Source organism: Bidens hawaiensis, unplaced genomic scaffold (assembly GCF_021521415.1).
Source record: "Bidens hawaiensis isolate Kalapana, Puna unplaced genomic scaffold, B.hawaiensis_p1.1 tig00018272_1, whole genome shotgun sequence".
NCBI classification, from domain to species: domain Eukaryota; kingdom Viridiplantae; phylum Streptophyta; class Magnoliopsida; order Asterales; family Asteraceae; genus Bidens; species Bidens hawaiensis.
The window spans coordinates 341,648-358,850 of NW_027492764.1; the positions used below are offsets into that span (position 1 = coordinate 341,648).

Here is a 17,203-nt window from a genome sequence, read left to right on the forward strand (position 1 = left end):
ATCCAGTCTAGGTTTATCACATTCATTAGGGTTTGATAATTTCTAGGCTATATGGCATGCTTTTATGAGTTAATCTATGAAGGAACATTGGGTTACCGGTTGCGTTTAATGGGCACGACTGCTGGTGTTCTGATCTAGGATATACTAGAAAACCACATTTGTTAATTAATAATTAGACATTGTTTAATGACCTGTTTGGGCTGAATGAGTATATGTTTGAACCTTGGGTGTAATTTGCTTTACATCAATTTCTTACAACTTGCTTAAGTGTTTGCTTACTTCCAAATCAAAATCAGCTAGTGTATTCAGCACTCAAATTTGCGTACTTCATAATTTAATAATCAACTATATAATAGTTAAAATCAATTACACTTACTCTTCATGGTTCAATACCCTAATTGATCTAGCTAAAAAATTATAAGGTGATTAGGAACACTTAATTTAAATTTTTTTTACCGGTCATTTGACACCGACCAGAACGGCAGTGCCACCTTGCACTCTACATCAGCTACGTGGCGGATACCAAGCTTAGTCTAAACAAAACTAGTGTAGTTGTTTGCAGTATAAATGATTTCATAGATATAAGATCTCATTAATCTGGTGCCACTTGCATATTTATGCATTACATAGAATTAGATATGATAGGTATACTTAAGAAGAATAAAAGGAAGAAATTTCACGCAAACAGCATTACATAATTTAGTATGCACGATTGGGCCATGACAACCTTATTCTAGAGAATACAACGTTGGACACACTGATTACATTTTATGGTACCAGAACACACCTTTGTGCTGGCTATCTTCATCCGGCTCTATGTAGATGCATTCCTTGGCCTCTCTATACATTGCCTTGAAAATCGGGGTCCTATCGATCTTATAATACTCGCCCAAGATTGGCTTGATTGCATCCCTTGCCTCCTTTGCATGATAATGTGGAATGTATGAGATCAAATGATGCAACACGTGAGTGTGTGTAACGTCATGGAAAACTCTATTCAAGAATCCGAAGTCCCTATCGATTGTTGACAAGGCCCCTCTAATCCAGTTCCATTCAGTTGAATCATAGTGAGGTAATGAGAGATGGGTGTGGTGCAAATATGTGATCAAAACAAAGAACACATGTACACCTAGCACAGGGACACCATACATGCATGCTACCCAAGCAGCCCCCTTTGCTGCTACCATAAGCTTAATTGCATAAGAGAGTGCAAGCATCCCAAGATCTGATACAACAACCTGAATCCGCTCGCGCTCGGTGAAAATGGGGCTTAGGGGGTCAAAGTGGTTGGCGAATCGCTCATATTTCTTGCCAGAAATATTAGTTAAGAGGTATAAAGGAAACCCTAAAGTCAACCTGAAAATCAAAGTGAACACTCGGCCAGGAGGGTTGTTAAAAAGCTTTGCGTACCACCTAACTTTGGACTTGCGTTTAGGAATGTAAACTTCGTCGTTATCAAGTGAGTTGGTGTTGGCGTGGTGGTTTCGATGGCTATATTTCCAAGAGAAATAAGGGGTGAAGAGAGCCGAGTGGAGGACGAATCCAACGGTGTCATCAATCCACTGGTGCTCACTAAACGCGTGGTGACCGCATTCAGGACCGATGACCCACAGGCCGGTGAGGATGCTAGCTTGACAGAACCAGTAAATCGGCCATGCTAAGTAAGCCAAAGGAGCAGGAAGAAGAGGAATATAATTGTCGGCAAAGTAGTAGAACACATAGGCAACAATGAGATCATGAACAACATAGTAAGATGAACGGATGACCGATCGCTCAAAGCAATGGGCAGGGATAGCTTTCTTTAGATCACTTAGCGTGAACGGTGGATCAACGGGGACACGTTCCAGGATGTCTTTAGTCTCAGACGGATCTGACATCCGCCCACCTGCACCCATGTTGTTCGATCGGTATCAGTTAACCTGCATATATAACAAAACCAAAACTATAAGATATGTGTGTACTAAAATTAGAGATAATTAATTACAGGAACTAAAAGCTCAAGAAAGAAAGTGAGACCTCAGAGAGAGAGAGAGAGATGTTGTTTGAGTTCTCTTCTGAAGGTGTGTCTGTTTGGTTTGGGGTTCTCATTGCTTCCTTTTTATAAGCAACAAGCAGCCGCTAGTTCACTTGCATGCACTTGCTGACTATTTTAATCACCAACTACCGGGCACTTTATAGTGTTATAAATAATAAATCATTATTTAGGATATACCAACTTTCCACCGGAATTATTATACTTTTATAATTTTTATTATATATTGGCTGCTTATAATTATGTAAACCTAAGTATCTAGATTAATTTTCTTCTCATAGGAAATTTATTAATACTTGAGATACAAATAAAAATTGAACTAGTGTTTAGAACGTGTGCGTTGCGCCGGCTAGGTGACGGAAAAAAAACCGTAAAAGTTTCCGGGCATGTGACAAAAGAAAAAAACCGTAAATGTTTGAAAATGCTAACTCTACCATCTCCATCACAGAAGCGTGTATGCTGGTTGTGACAAAGGAAAACAAAGCTGTGAATATTCAAGACTGCGCGACGCTACACAACCGTAACAAATGTAAAGTAACCCGTGAACATCTAAACATGCTAACCCTACTCAGTAATAAATGAAAAGAAAAAAAAAGAAAATAATAAAAATACTCAACACAAATAACTCATAGAGGGTACCGGTGGTATATTAAAAAAAACAAAGGTTGAAAGTATTGTGTGTATAACATTAAAAGTAACACGTACACTCTTATAAAGTAAACATACAACAAAAGTAACCAAAGTTACAACCTCTAAAGAACCAATTTAGATAAGTTGCAAATTAAAAAGATACCGGTATGGCGAATTCGATCGTTAAAATTCATAGGTTGTAGTAGTGTATTAATGTAAATTTGGTAGGTATTGGCTTGCTCATTATTTACCAGAACTAAACCTAAAAAATAAATTTGTCAAATTAACATATTTATAATATAAAAAAACAATAAAATGTGTTGGTTATATGTTGTTTATTTGGTCGGTAACCGACTGGTGAGCCGAGCGTCGGCAAAACCAAAGCTCTACGACGGCCAGTCAACGAATTCAGTCAGTATCGATTGCGTTTGTTACGACATCGAAACTAAAACAAAAAATAAATAAAAATTGTTGTGGACCAATGGTTGGCGTCGATCGGTAAAATTCAGTGTTGTCGTTCCCCGACGTTGAGGTGGTAATTGTTAGGGCACGGAACTTTGACATTGTAGATACGTTATCCTGACATATGTTCTTGGATCAGTTAGACAGATCCTGTCAGGATCAGTGGTTCTCAGTACTTGGTATTATTAACAATTGTTTCTTGTGTGTAGGTTGTTATTTAATAAGTATAACGACCCAAGACTTATTCCACCTGATATCTCGCTATTGGACATGTCAAACACGTGGTCAAATGGCTGTAACACGTTTAGTGGGAGAAGTGGCGGATTTATAGGACTTCTTGTTGAGTCACCAACAACTGAGTACTAAGGATATGTTATTCTTGAAGACGTGCTTGGATCAATTATCCTTCTGAAGAATTCTCTAGCTGAGTCTGGATCCAGGATCCTTAGTCAACATTATTGATGGATGATTGTCACATGAAGACTGATGTTTAATAACTGCAACGGCTCCTAGACTTAGTCTACCTAAATTTCGTTACATGACTCCTTTATGCACGTGGTTAAAGTGATGGGAGCAGTTAGTGGAGTAGTTCTTTTAAAATAGGAGCTAGTTGTTATTTTCTTTTGTTATTTATATTAAGTTTATGATCAATATTAGGGCACATACACATAGATACACTCATTAACGGCTACACACATTCAGAAACTCTCTCAAGAACTCTCTCTAGCAGTTCATACACACACACTTAGATATTCTTGTATTCTTTTATCATAAACTCCAATTCTTGTAACCGACTTTTGACCATTAATAAACTTGACGGTGATAGTTTTCACCGTCCGGGGGTTTTTTGTGCCGGAGATCACGATAATCACATACTCATCGACCAAAGGTTACCTTGTTGATCCTTGACCGAAGAGATTCGACCAACGATTACTTAGTTAATCCTTGACCGAATAGATTCGACCAAAGATTACTTTGATAAGTTTTGACCGAAGTAAGACTAACTTGGTTAAGGGATTTTTCCCTCGTAATCACATCGGGAGTTCAACAAGATTTCACTTATACATTATTTATATCAAATTAGCACCTTACCTCACATTTACAAATTTGAATATATTATCCTTAGCAGATTTTTATCCAAAACAGTAATGTCAACACGAATTTGATTGCTTACCATAACCTAAAAAAAAGCCAAGAATACCATAAAACTATTTAAGTTTGCTAGTGATGCCAAAAACGTTTGGAGATAAAGCTTGAAGAATAGTTTAGTCCTATGCATTGAATAAGATTCTTCTAAATTTTAAAAGTTATGTTAACAGTCAACAAATAAATAATTGTTTAGATATTTTATAAGAGTTAACTTAATAATAAAAGACCATCGTCAGCTAGTTAACCGAGCCGTACGAATCCCTCTAAATTGAATAGTGATACTTCATCATATACTAAATCTCCTTTATTTATATATATATATATATATATATATATATATATTTATATATATATAAAATGTATGTGTATAATATAATACAATTATATGTTTTAGAAAGGACACAATAATTTAATGGAAAACAGAAATTAGGACTTTTCACTTTATTTAAATATGATACATGTCAAAATTTAATTGGCTTACTAAGTTACTAACCATTCTTCTGTACACGTATGTGATTATTTTTCTAAACCTGATCTTTCTGGTGGTGAAGACGCAGTTTCCATTCTTGTTCAGGTCGGGTTGATAAATATTTGGATGGAGAGACGAATCAAGGCTTTAATCTCATATTCGAACCTGACAGGGGGTGAGGGTTTACGAATTTCATCTAGTTCCTGAACATCAGGGGGTACGGTCTTACGACGGTCGAGGAGTCAACTTTAAACACAACCCTAAACATGATATGTTTACAAGTGAGATTGTATGCCGTTAAAAAAAATAAATTAAGTGCAATAGTTTCTAGTTCGTTTTCATAGTTTTCCGTTTAAACTGACTATATATATCATGGCAACTAAAAGATGGTTTCAAAATACAGGGACTTTAGAAACCAAATTCGTAGATGATTTTAAGATTAGTCTTTTATACTAAAGGTTCTAAAAATTTATGAACGTGAACTAAGTCACTAACTTGCACATTTTATGTATTGCACTATACGGATTACATATTTCAAATACTATGTTTCATTTCCACTTTGGTGGGTTGTAAAATAGTTGGGTGTGTTAATAAATTTCCTAATTATACTAGTACGGTGTTATCTTCTAACGAATCCAATACATGCGTTTGTTAAAAAATTTACCGGCATTATCATGTAGCAAACATTTTACCGCCATCGCCAATTAACATTTTTCAACAAAACAAATAATAATTTTCTATAAAATCATCCCCAATTTCATTGCGTAAATGTGACTTTACAAGTTTTGTTGATGGAACTCAAGGAAGAAAACTCTCATCAACATTATCAACGTGATCGACAGTTATGTTAAAACACAAATTGTTTCCCTCCTTAATTAATCAATATATTAAGAATAAACGTTATCGTCCGAAAATATATGATATCAAGTGATAACAATCCTTAATATATAGATCTGCTCAGACCTAGGAATGAAAAAAAAACCCAAACTGAATTTGATGGAAAGACAAAACATCTGAGACCCGAAAAATTTAGGACGTTCATTCAGGTATGGGGAATAAAGAAAACTCCGTGGGTTCAGGCATGACATAGTTAGGTAATACCCGGACCGATTACTCGAAAGAAACTACCTTTACCTCAACCACATACCTATTTATCCGAACCAAGTACCACTAAATATTTCAACTACCTGACCCTTGTTTAGTAATGATTCACTGTAACAGTTTCACTATGTATAAAATGAATCTTTCTTTTTAATTAGCATGCATATTCATTGATATTATTCGTATGTTGTATGCTATGAATTATTAACTTATCGTTTGTGATTTAAAAATTGAATCTTTCTTTTTAGATAATTCAAACATTTTACAGTGACGATGGTATTGGTATGTATGCAGTGATACAAAAACTAGAATGGTAAGGAAAAGAAGTGCATATTGTAATCTGACGGATAAATTTTAACTAAAAATGTATATTCACAATGAACCTAGGGGGTGCGTGAAGGACTGAAGGGGTCGTCTACGCCCCATGATTTTTATTTACTATATATATGTGACTAGGTTAGGAACCCGTGTATTACATGGATGAACAATGAAAACGATATAATTGATAAATCTTAAAATACGTTATATGATTAAAATTACGTATTACATATAATATTAAAAAATGAAAAACTCATAAATATCTAAATTACAAATAAATTGCAAGTTTTATATATAAAAATAAATTGATACAGTTTTACCGAAACATTAACAAACCATACGTCATATAACAACAAAGCATATACAAATCATATACATTTTTTTATTTGAATTAACTGCTAGTTTCTCTAACCATTGATGAGGTCATATGATGTATAATTATTGCTTCTACTATTACCTGCAATTCACAAAAAAAAATTACCAAACCAACTATGATTTAATACACTTGTCTCATTCATTTAGTTTGATTTGTACATTCATAATCAGTTAATAGATCGAGAGAGAGAGAGAGAGAGAGAGAAAAGGAAAGAAAGACTGGCTAAATTCATTTCAACTCGATTTCAAAATAATAAAGTTTTTGTATTCATATGTGACACCCATATTGCTAATCAAAATACTGGACAAGGAGTGTTTCAGTTTCAACCGGTTCATACAAAATTAGTCATTTTGACTTTCTACCCATCCCTCTTATGTTTTTGATCTTGTAAATAAGGTTTTTTTTGTCAAAACAACCTTGAATAATCTGATTAATTGGTTTTTACCCAACTCGCTAATGTTTCTAATCATGTTTTTATCATGGTAGCATCCAAATTTGTCATTGATAAAGGGGATTAATTGCACGCAACTTGGAACAAAATATAAACCATGAGTCATTATACTTCAGGTTTGTGAGAAGAGTAATAAGTCATTTGGGCAATCATAATCAATAAAAAGGGTGGTGCAATGAACATACTTTATAATATGAATCAAACTCACGTAGTTGTAAATTGATGGGATAATGATAAGGCTAAATAAGAAATGTTTTAAATCTTAATTAAATTTTAGTTTTAAATTAATAAATTTAATTAGAAATTATAGGTTAATACATAAGAGTGCCACTTGGCAAACTATTAGGCCAATTAAGAGGTTTGTGGTCCAGCCAACATTTTTGTTTATTATAATAGTAGATATAAGATTTTTTTTAAATAATAGGTTTAATATAAAAAAAATGGTTTTTAGGTATTTGATAAGGGAGTAAATGGGATTTAGGTGTCCATCTATCTGAGATGGCTGGATTGGATTCATCTCTCCTAGTGGCAATCCGTGTATGCAAAGACGTGGAAGTGTATGGTGACTGGATCAGCCATCTGAGATGATTATATCCAACCTTATTCCCGTACTGTTACTGACACGTGGCATCGTACACCATATGAGACCAACAATTTTTTTTTAAAACACGACTTTCTTGTATTTAAGCTACCGTAATCTTCAAATTTGGAGAGTCAGTTGCCCTACTCTGGCCAAACTATGTTGTCTTAACCGAGCTTACGGTAGCTTTCATAGGGGCTTGGGCGTTCCCCTGGGAAACCATACTGTCGTCGCATGCTACTGGACAGTCGTTGTGCCACCACAATAGCATAACTCTCTAGTGTAACACACGGTAGGACGAAAACTCGAGTAGGCTCGGGGTTTAAACTGACAAGTTTTGTGCAAGGCCTACGTTAAATCCTCCGTCGCCTAAATACAAGTCAACGTTGTAAAATAAACAATTGGTCTTATATGGTGTTGACACGCGTCAATAAGAGAATAAGGTTGGATCTAGCCATCTCAAATGACTAATCCAGTCATCAAACACTTCCACGTCATTGCTTACATGGACTGTCACTAGGAGAGAGAAATTCAATCCAGCTATCTCAAATGGTTGGACGCCTAAATTTCATTTACTCTTTTGTTAGGTACTAAAAACCATTTTTTTTATATTAAAGCAACTAATTTGAAAAAAAAGAATCTGTGATATAATGATGAATTATCACAAAATTTTTTGACAGTGACAAAAACAAAAAAAAAAACAAATCGACATGTGATGTGGTAGTTAATCCACATTTCTAACATCCCATTTAAAAGAGGTTAAAATCTTGCTTCTTACTTTCTAGTACATGCTTAAAAAAGTTTTTTTCTTTCAAATAAAAAATTAACCTTTTTAAATACTTTCAATCTATTATTTTAGTTTTTATTATTTTGTTTAAACTCGAAAAAAATTTAATCAACTTAATTTTCTTTTTGTCAATTCATTATTTTTTTTACTGATTTATCCAGATTATTACGGAAAGTCAGTCGTTATTAATAGATTTTCTAATTAGTTAATGATTATTACGTATGTTAATATTATTTATCTAAGTTTCACAAATTCATGTTAGAAAGCACCCTGGTTTACATTATACTACGGGTGCCCGCGCGATGCAGCGGGTGTTTGAACATCCTAATCACGTACAAATATAAGTGTTTATGGTTCGGTTAAAACCTTGAAATCGTTTAAATCGGTCATTGGTTTGACTTCTTTTTTCTTTTTTACTTTTGGTTTGTTAGTCGGTTACAAAATTTTCAAAATGTAGTAAACGGTTGGTTCGCGGTTTATATCGGCAACCGGCCATATAAAACCAGAAAAGACTGTAAATTAACCTAATTGCAATATGATTCATTTTGTAATCTTTGTTGGTATTGTTTCACGTCCTAGATATTCCATTAATATTTACCATTTATGTGGCTAAAATTATCATTTTTTATTTATGATCATCTCAAGTATCATATTATGTTGGTTTTTAGTTAAAATTGATGGTACATTTAAATTATTAATTATTTTAAACTAAATTTATTATTAAAGTTTAAACTGTGAAACCAAACCGGAACCAGGCCGTTAGTAACGATTCGGTTTCAACTTTCAATAGTTGAGTTTGGTTTTGGACGACAAAAAATTAGTATTAACGGTTGGACTTACAAGTTTAACTTAAAAACCATCAAAACCGACACTGAACACCTCTACGTAACATATTAATTTATTTAAAATGAAAAAAAATATTACAACAATATCATATCCAAATTAAAGAGAATAAAATGCTCTTTTTTATGGTGCAATTTGTTTATAAAAATATTAACATATGAAAAGGTTATAGTTGTTTAAAAATCATGGGTGAGAAGTTAGTTTACAAGTTAAATTAAAAGCATAATATGGTTAAAGATGAGAGACCAAACTTGTAAGTTGAATGAATTGTGTTTAAAAGACATGTTTACCCTTACTAACACATGTACCTCATGCTTTAAGTGTTGTAAATTATTTAAAAATGAGTGTCTTAATTTGCCCTTGTATTATATATAGTACTAGTTTGATCCTTCCGTGTTACGGGAGTTTATTTAAAGTTTTGTTTTTAATCGGTTTGCTATTTATGTTTTTTAGATTTTTAACGAGCAAACATAAACGAACACGAGCATGCTGATTTTTTTCAATGTACAAACATGAACACAAATATTTGTCTAGTGAAAAAAAGGGCGTTGATGTAGTTGACATTGGTGGGTAGTATCGGAAGTTAACCGACGATGGAGATGATAGACCATCAACGGAGAACATGTAAAGCAGATAAATTAAATTAGGGTTTGATAATGAAAGTGTTTATCAATAAATGAGATCTTATAACCCATTTGAGGGCTATTAGAGTTTGGAAAGACCCTTAACGCGTGAAAATTATTCTTTGATTATTAAGGGGTTATTTTACAAATAAATGAGATGTTTTATAACACGTTTAAGGGTTATCCGGGTTTGGTGAGACCCATGACCCGTGAAAATTATTATTTGATTATGAAATAGTTTTACAAATAAATGAGGTGTTATAACCCATTTAAAGACTATCCGAGTTTGGTGAGACCCATACCCGTGAATTTGGGTCAAATGCATGAGAAACCTCCATTTATAAATCAAGCAATCTAGTGGCTCTAGAGAATATGGAGAACAATCCGAGAGCGACACCTAAGATTTTATGATAGCCAATTATATAAATATTTTGATAGATTAAATAACGTGCGTAACAAATAGGACACCAAATAAACGTGTTGTCCAAACATCATTATAAAACTAGAAGCTAAAGTTATTTAAATAGCTAAAGTCATGAAATCGTTAGTTAGGATCTTCAATTTGAATAATGTTGGTTATGAGTTTTCAAAATAGTTTGAAAACCAAATTGAAAAATATGTAAGTATAGTTGATAGATGTCTTCACGGTAAAAATCAGCGATAACCATAAACAAAATTTCTAGGCCTACCAATGATTAATGGATATGTCTAATATACGCAGCTATACTACCTGAAAAACACTTGATAGGTTTGGAACATAATATGAAAGATGGTTTTACAATCCAAGGATGGCTTTGAACATGAACTTGATATGAAGGGAGGTTTGCTCTCCGGTCAGTTGACGCTCTTATGTTTGGATGGGTAGGAGGGAAGCACGCTTGTATAGACCTTATTGGATGATCCCTTGCTGGACTTAGAAACACTGAGTTTGTTGTTGGACATGTTTGAATACGGAATCAAGAAAAATTGCTAAGCATGAAAAAGTATGCGCCGAGAATCAACACGTTTTATTCATGTTGTCTTTGATACATTTGAGTCCCTTACCCATAAAGTCATCACGTTTCCAAAAGGAGTTTAGCCGGTCGTGCATAGTAACTTATCGACGCCAAAGAACTATAACTTTGTTTTCAGCATGATCGGGTTTGTCATTCATAAGAGGATAGTGTTGTTGTTTGTTGTCTGCTTACTTGTCTCTATGATATAGTTGGGTCCTTTTGTTCAATATAAATATCTAATATGAAACTAAAATTATTAATACTAGAAAAAAAAATAATGTAAAGAAAACTCCCCCATTACCATCTCTGCTCAGACTTTCATGAAAAGACTCGATGCAAAGAAAGATGGCAAAGGGATTGTACTCAATGTAAAATATTATTCTACACATGACTAACAAACAAAATCCTGGTAGTTTATATGTACATTATTAATGCTGATTATTATGGATGATTAAACTAGAAAAAGACAAATACTTTATTTTTATAATTCTTAAATAAAACACCTGGTGGTTTGAACGGATCACGTTGGCATAGCTTGACCAGATTTTAGTGTATCCCAGCATACTGAAACTGGTATTACTTATCATAATTATCTTATTTCCAATAAATAATACGAGAATACTTTTAATGCGAAATAACCAAATTTGACCAAGTTTACGTCAAATATGAAATATCATTCTTAGGTTGTATGTAATGGCCGCGAGATTTGGGCGAAATCCGGAGATGATAGGCAAGAACACCCCCCTCCCCCCCACCCCACCAAAATCATTTTAGGGGGGGTAAGTGTGTGTGTGGGGGGGGGGGGGATTGTTGTCGCCGTGGCTTGTGGTATAAATAATAATATAATAATAAAGTGATCGTTGACATATATTAAAAAATAAATAAATAAAAAACTTAATATAAATACCAGACCAATTCAACCATTTTCACCATATCATACACAAACTCAAATATAAATACCAAACTAATTCAACAGTTTTCATCATTTCATACTTCTTCATGTTTCATTTCATACTATCTCAAAATGAATTCACCGAACTCTTTCGACATTTGGGATCAAGTAATTAAGGAGAGTCAGAGAATTCGTCAGATGCAACAACCAGCGTTGGTGGAGAGTGAAGATCAGGTTATGAGCGCAATGCGGGCCGTCGCCAATAAGATAGTGTCTGGCTCTACTAGCTCTTCGTCTCCACGTAGGCGATCGCATATACTTCGGGATCGTAACGAAGCGAACGATCTTTTGATGAAGGACTACTTCAACCACAGACCTACATTTAACGACGTTACGTTTCAACATCGTTTTCGGATGTCTAGGCGTTAATTTTTGCACATCGTGGGAGATTTGGAGCGGGAGTATATGTATTTTCAACAAAAACCCGACGTAAGAGGATATTTATGATTCACCGCCATCCAAAAGTGTACTTCGGGTCTACGCATCCTCACATACGGCAACACGACAGACATTAACGAGGAGTATTTAAAGATGGCTGAGAAAACGACGTGAAACTCGTTGGAGAATTTTTGTGTCGGTAAAATTTAAATTGTTTATATTAATTATTGTTTTTAATATAAATATTTTTTAACAATTTATTTGTATAGGAATAATACAATTATACGCTGGTCGTTATCTAAGGATTCCAACTTCAAAAGACCTAACACGCATATATGATGTACACGAAAGCAAACATTCTTTTCCCAGAATGATCGGGAGTATAGATTGCATGCATTGGGAGTGAGGGCAACTGTCCAACCGCATGGCGGGGTCAATACACTCGTGGTGACCATGGAGTACCAACGGTTAGTATTCAAGTCATTTTTTCACACGACCCTGGATTTGGTCGGCCTACTTCGGCTCCATTGGGTCCAACAACGACATAAATGTTCTCAACGTGTCGCTCGTGCTAGAGTATTACATCAGTCGTAGCGTACATGTTTTACCGTTTTATGCCAACGATACCTTCTATTGTCACGGTACTATTTGGGAGATGTGATATATCCAGAGTACTCGATCATCGTCAAAACGTTTCAAGACCCGATCGAAGAAAAAAGAGAATACTTTAAAAAGAAGCAAGAGTCCGCGCAAAAGGATATCGAGAGGTATTTCGGGGTTCTAAAAAAACGTTGGCATTATGTGAAAAACCCATGTCGTGTATGGTCGATGGCAAAAATGAGCGATGCCATGTATACGTGTAACATATTGCATAATATGATTTTAGAAGAGAATGACAAAGCAATATGTTAACACTATATACCAGGAAGCGTTCCCTGAACCAACCGAAGTGCAACAAACGCAAAACATTCACGAGCTCATATAAAGTGAGATAAATAACCAACTTAAGGCGGATTTGGTTCAACACGTGTGGGATAATCGTCCCGTTGAAGTCGAAGATGAGGAGGAAAACGAAACGAAGATGAAGACGAGGACAAGGACGGAGATGAAGATAACGAGTAGATTAGTATTTTTAAATGTATTTTTTATTTTATTTTTTTGTGTGTTTTTTATTTTGATTATAATTAATTTTTCTTTTATTTAGTTAATTTAATAAATTTTAATAACTTAAATGGTTTTTTGTTTGTTTAGTTTAATTACAAAAATAAAATAATAAAAAGGGGTGACGACACTGGAGGGGCTACAACACCATTACACCCCAAAATAAATTTCTATCATTTGCTGACTGGGCGTCACGTGTCGCAATTCGCCCAATTTGTAGCCCCTTCACTACACATAGCGTTATCATTTAGTTTAATGTAATCATCCAAACTTTAATTAACAACTATATCGAGAAAATAGTTAGAAATCAAAATCCTTAGGTAGAAATCATGATTTAAATTTTATGCATGAATTTTGCATTCTTTTGGCATGGTAGGTTAATACAAAAAGTAAAAAACACTATATTTGACAATTTAAAACATAGTAAAGTGTATTTTAAGTATGATTTTTTACACCAGTAACTTTAGAACACTATGGTTCTTTAAAGTTTATGTCTAAAATACGTTGTCATTATGTTTTAACTTATTTTATATGATTAGGGCTGTACAAAAAATCGAACGAACATGAAAAAGGCCTTGTTCGTGTTCGTTCGTTAAGGAAATAATGTGTTCACGAACGGTTCACGAACACTTACCGAACGAGATTTTATGTTCGTGTTCGTTCGTTAAGGAAAATAATGTGTTCACGAACACAAACGAACACAAATAAAATCGGCAAAGCCCAGAGATTAAGACCGATGTATTCATCAACGTGAATAATGAAAGCACGTAAATGAATTGAACAAACGCGAACAAGGGCATATTCATGTTCGTTCATCTAACTTTAAACAAACACGGACACTTAATCGAACAAATATTTATGTTCATGTTCGTTTATTTAAAAAATGAACATTTGTGTTCGTTTAGGTTTGTTTGCTTAAAATCTACAATATAACTGAACAAAGATAAATAACATATATGATCACAAACAAACATAAACAAATATTACTAACAAAGATAAGAACACAAGCAAACATAAACGAACATAAATGAAAACACTTAAATGAACACAAATTAAAAAATATAAAACTTTAAGTACATGACTCATCCAAATAATGTTTAATTATTTTTTATTTATTAATACATAACCAAACATAAATAAACAGACACAAACGAACATAAACGAACGTTCATGAACATAAATGAACGAACGGAACATGTGTTCATGTTCGTTCGTTTATTAAATAAACGAACATAAACGAACTTCCCGCCGAACATTTCATGAACAGTTCACCGAATGTTCGGTTTGTTTACATGCCTATATATGATGTTTTTCTATATAGTATTATGTCAAAAGAATCCAAAACATCATTTCTAAAATTTTAAAAAACAATGTCAATATAGATTTAGTCGAAATTGGACTTTCTATGTATCTCAATAATCCGTCGAAATATAATATATTTAAAATAATCTAGTCCCTGGAATAAATTTCATGAACTCTAAATCAACGACGTGATCGTGATCACCTGTAGTACTGTAGTACTTGTATGCCTTAAAGTAAGCCTTTGAATTGTATTTGGCGATCTCAAGTTGCTTTATTGTCACCTTCACTAATTAATAGACTTTCGAATGGACATTGTGACTTTTTCATATTAGTTTTTAACATTGTAGGTGAATTCCATGTTGACCGTGAACAAGACAAATTCTAAATTTATAAGTAAATGTTCCGTCTTTTAAAATCATCAACGTGTTTTGGACATAATGCTAGTGGACGAGAGAACACCACGGCTAAGCTTGCTCAGATGGAAGTATTACTAGGATGGGAGATCTCCTATGCGAATTTCACATCGGCCGTGGTTATGAGAGTTTTTTTGTTCATAAATAAATGTCCTGCCTCTTAAATCACCAACGCGTTTTGGGCTTAATACTAGTGGAGAGGAGATCTCCACGGTTACAAGTGATCAGGTGGAAGTAGTACTAGGATGAGAAACCTACTGAGAAGTCTTCACCAGGGCAACTAAAAACAAATCCGTTAGCTCTTTGTGAACAAAAGCGGAAAATATTGGTGGTAAAGGGACCGAATGTTACCGTTTTAGGCTTGAGTAAAAAAAGTTTTACACTACACATTCTTACCACTATCTTCCTGTTACACAATCTTACTCATCTTATAGACTAATTACTCTTCCAAATTTTGTTATTCCATATCCAGTTTGTCTATTTTTGGAAGAATCTTATCCTTTAAATCTACTTCTAAATCAACGCCTTTGCGCACCGTGGGACTTGAACCATGAACGTTACGAGGAGGGAAGCCATTCCAACGTACTCACCTTACGTATATCGATAGTTACAAGCCCTTTGGAATTCCATATTTAGATGAAGTCTTAAGAATGAGCACATTACCATAATTCTTTGTTGTAGAGTGGGGGACGTATATACGGACCATTTGAAGGTATGTTTGTTGAAAACGTGAAGTTATTATTCTTTAAATTTGTATCTAAATCTATGATTGTGCTTATACTTTTATTTGTGTATTTTTAATGTGGACTTACATGTTGGTTAATGGGAGATAATGGGCTTAAAATGCAAGTAAGCGTGGTGTTCGTGGGCATAAGATTTACAAGTTGAAGTTGGTTAAGCTTAATGAGTTGCATTTGTTTATGCGTGTTTACATATGATAAAGGGGGTTAGATTGTCATAACATGATAATTATTGGAGGTTGATTCATATCCTAAAATGTTATCAAGAACAATGATCGTCACCATTAAATATTTATTATCAAAATTGATCATCCAATCGTTCTTCGTTTTAAAGTTTTATACTATTCCATGCATCAAGTAGATCATGATCAAAGATAAAGTCCTTTATGCTCATATATCATTCTTTGTGTTCTACACATTTTTCCGTGTATTTTGTTGTTAATGAAATAGGTTAACAACGTACAGTTAGTGTAGAGTGTTGTAGACTTTGAGTATGTAATTCTTGGCATGCAGATTATAATCTTTGTTATCTTGTTATTTGGATATAAACGTCTTAGATTTTGAATTATACAATTGTGATTTACCATTAGTGACAATGTCTTTGGGATATGTAGAAGTGTCAATGTTTGCTTATAAATGTAATTAACTATTGTGGGTTGGTGAATCTTTCTAACATTGCTTAAGGGATGCATCAATGCAGCGGTTCGTGATCACACCCAACATGGTTTCCACGAGCCATGGATGGGGGGAATCGGGACAATATTTACAAAGACCTATCATGAGCTTTGTTTACATCAGATGGCAACACTTTAAAGTCTAAAACGCTAAAGATTATGAACTTTTAGTCTTTTACGGTGGAAAACTTTCAAAGGATAGGTTTATAATTGCTATGATGTTAATCTTTGTTAAAAAAACTGTTTATATAATTCGTTCGGGTCTAAGGGCTTTCGGCTTGTATGAAGAACTTGAATCTTAATTGCCGGTCCTGTTAACTAAAATAACTGTCAGTCTCAGTCATGATAATCTTAAGTATAATAATACAAAAGTTATACCGTAACAAAGCATAAGTTAAATACTGCCATAATTACAAATCACAAGATTAAAACATCTTTTAATAAAAACCCCACCTCAAGATGGTCTTAATACTTCTGTCACGGTGTTTTTCTCTAAACTAATTTTCTAAATATTCCTTTTACACAAATACTGTAGTTGTTTTCAATGGTCAAGTTTGGTGGCCGGACTAAGGAGTGCGAAGTGTGCTTGCATAAACTTCTGCATGCGCTCAAAATATTTAGCAACTTCGTAGAAGGATACGAGTCTTCAAACAACTTGCACCAGCTAGTCAAATATGATCCAATATGTTCGTTGGTTATCCCAAAAATAACTAAGATCTAACAGTATAAATAAGCTAGAGTTCATGTTGCAAATCATATCAGCAGTG

General features: G+C 34.0%; 1 pseudogene across 1 annotated transcript; it reads right to left on the minus strand.

The window, feature by feature from the left end:
• Positions 1-651: 651 nt before the first annotated feature.
• Positions 652-2,030, minus strand: LOC143555736 (delta(12) fatty acid desaturase DES8.11 pseudogene; annotated as a pseudogene). The gene is made up of 2 exons (XR_013139255.1): positions 2,017-2,030; positions 652-1,919 (listed from the first exon to the last, which is right to left on the minus strand). The product of XR_013139255.1 is annotated as a delta(12) fatty acid desaturase DES8.11 pseudogene (transcript).
• Between the last annotated feature and the right edge of the window lie 15,173 nt (positions 2,031-17,203).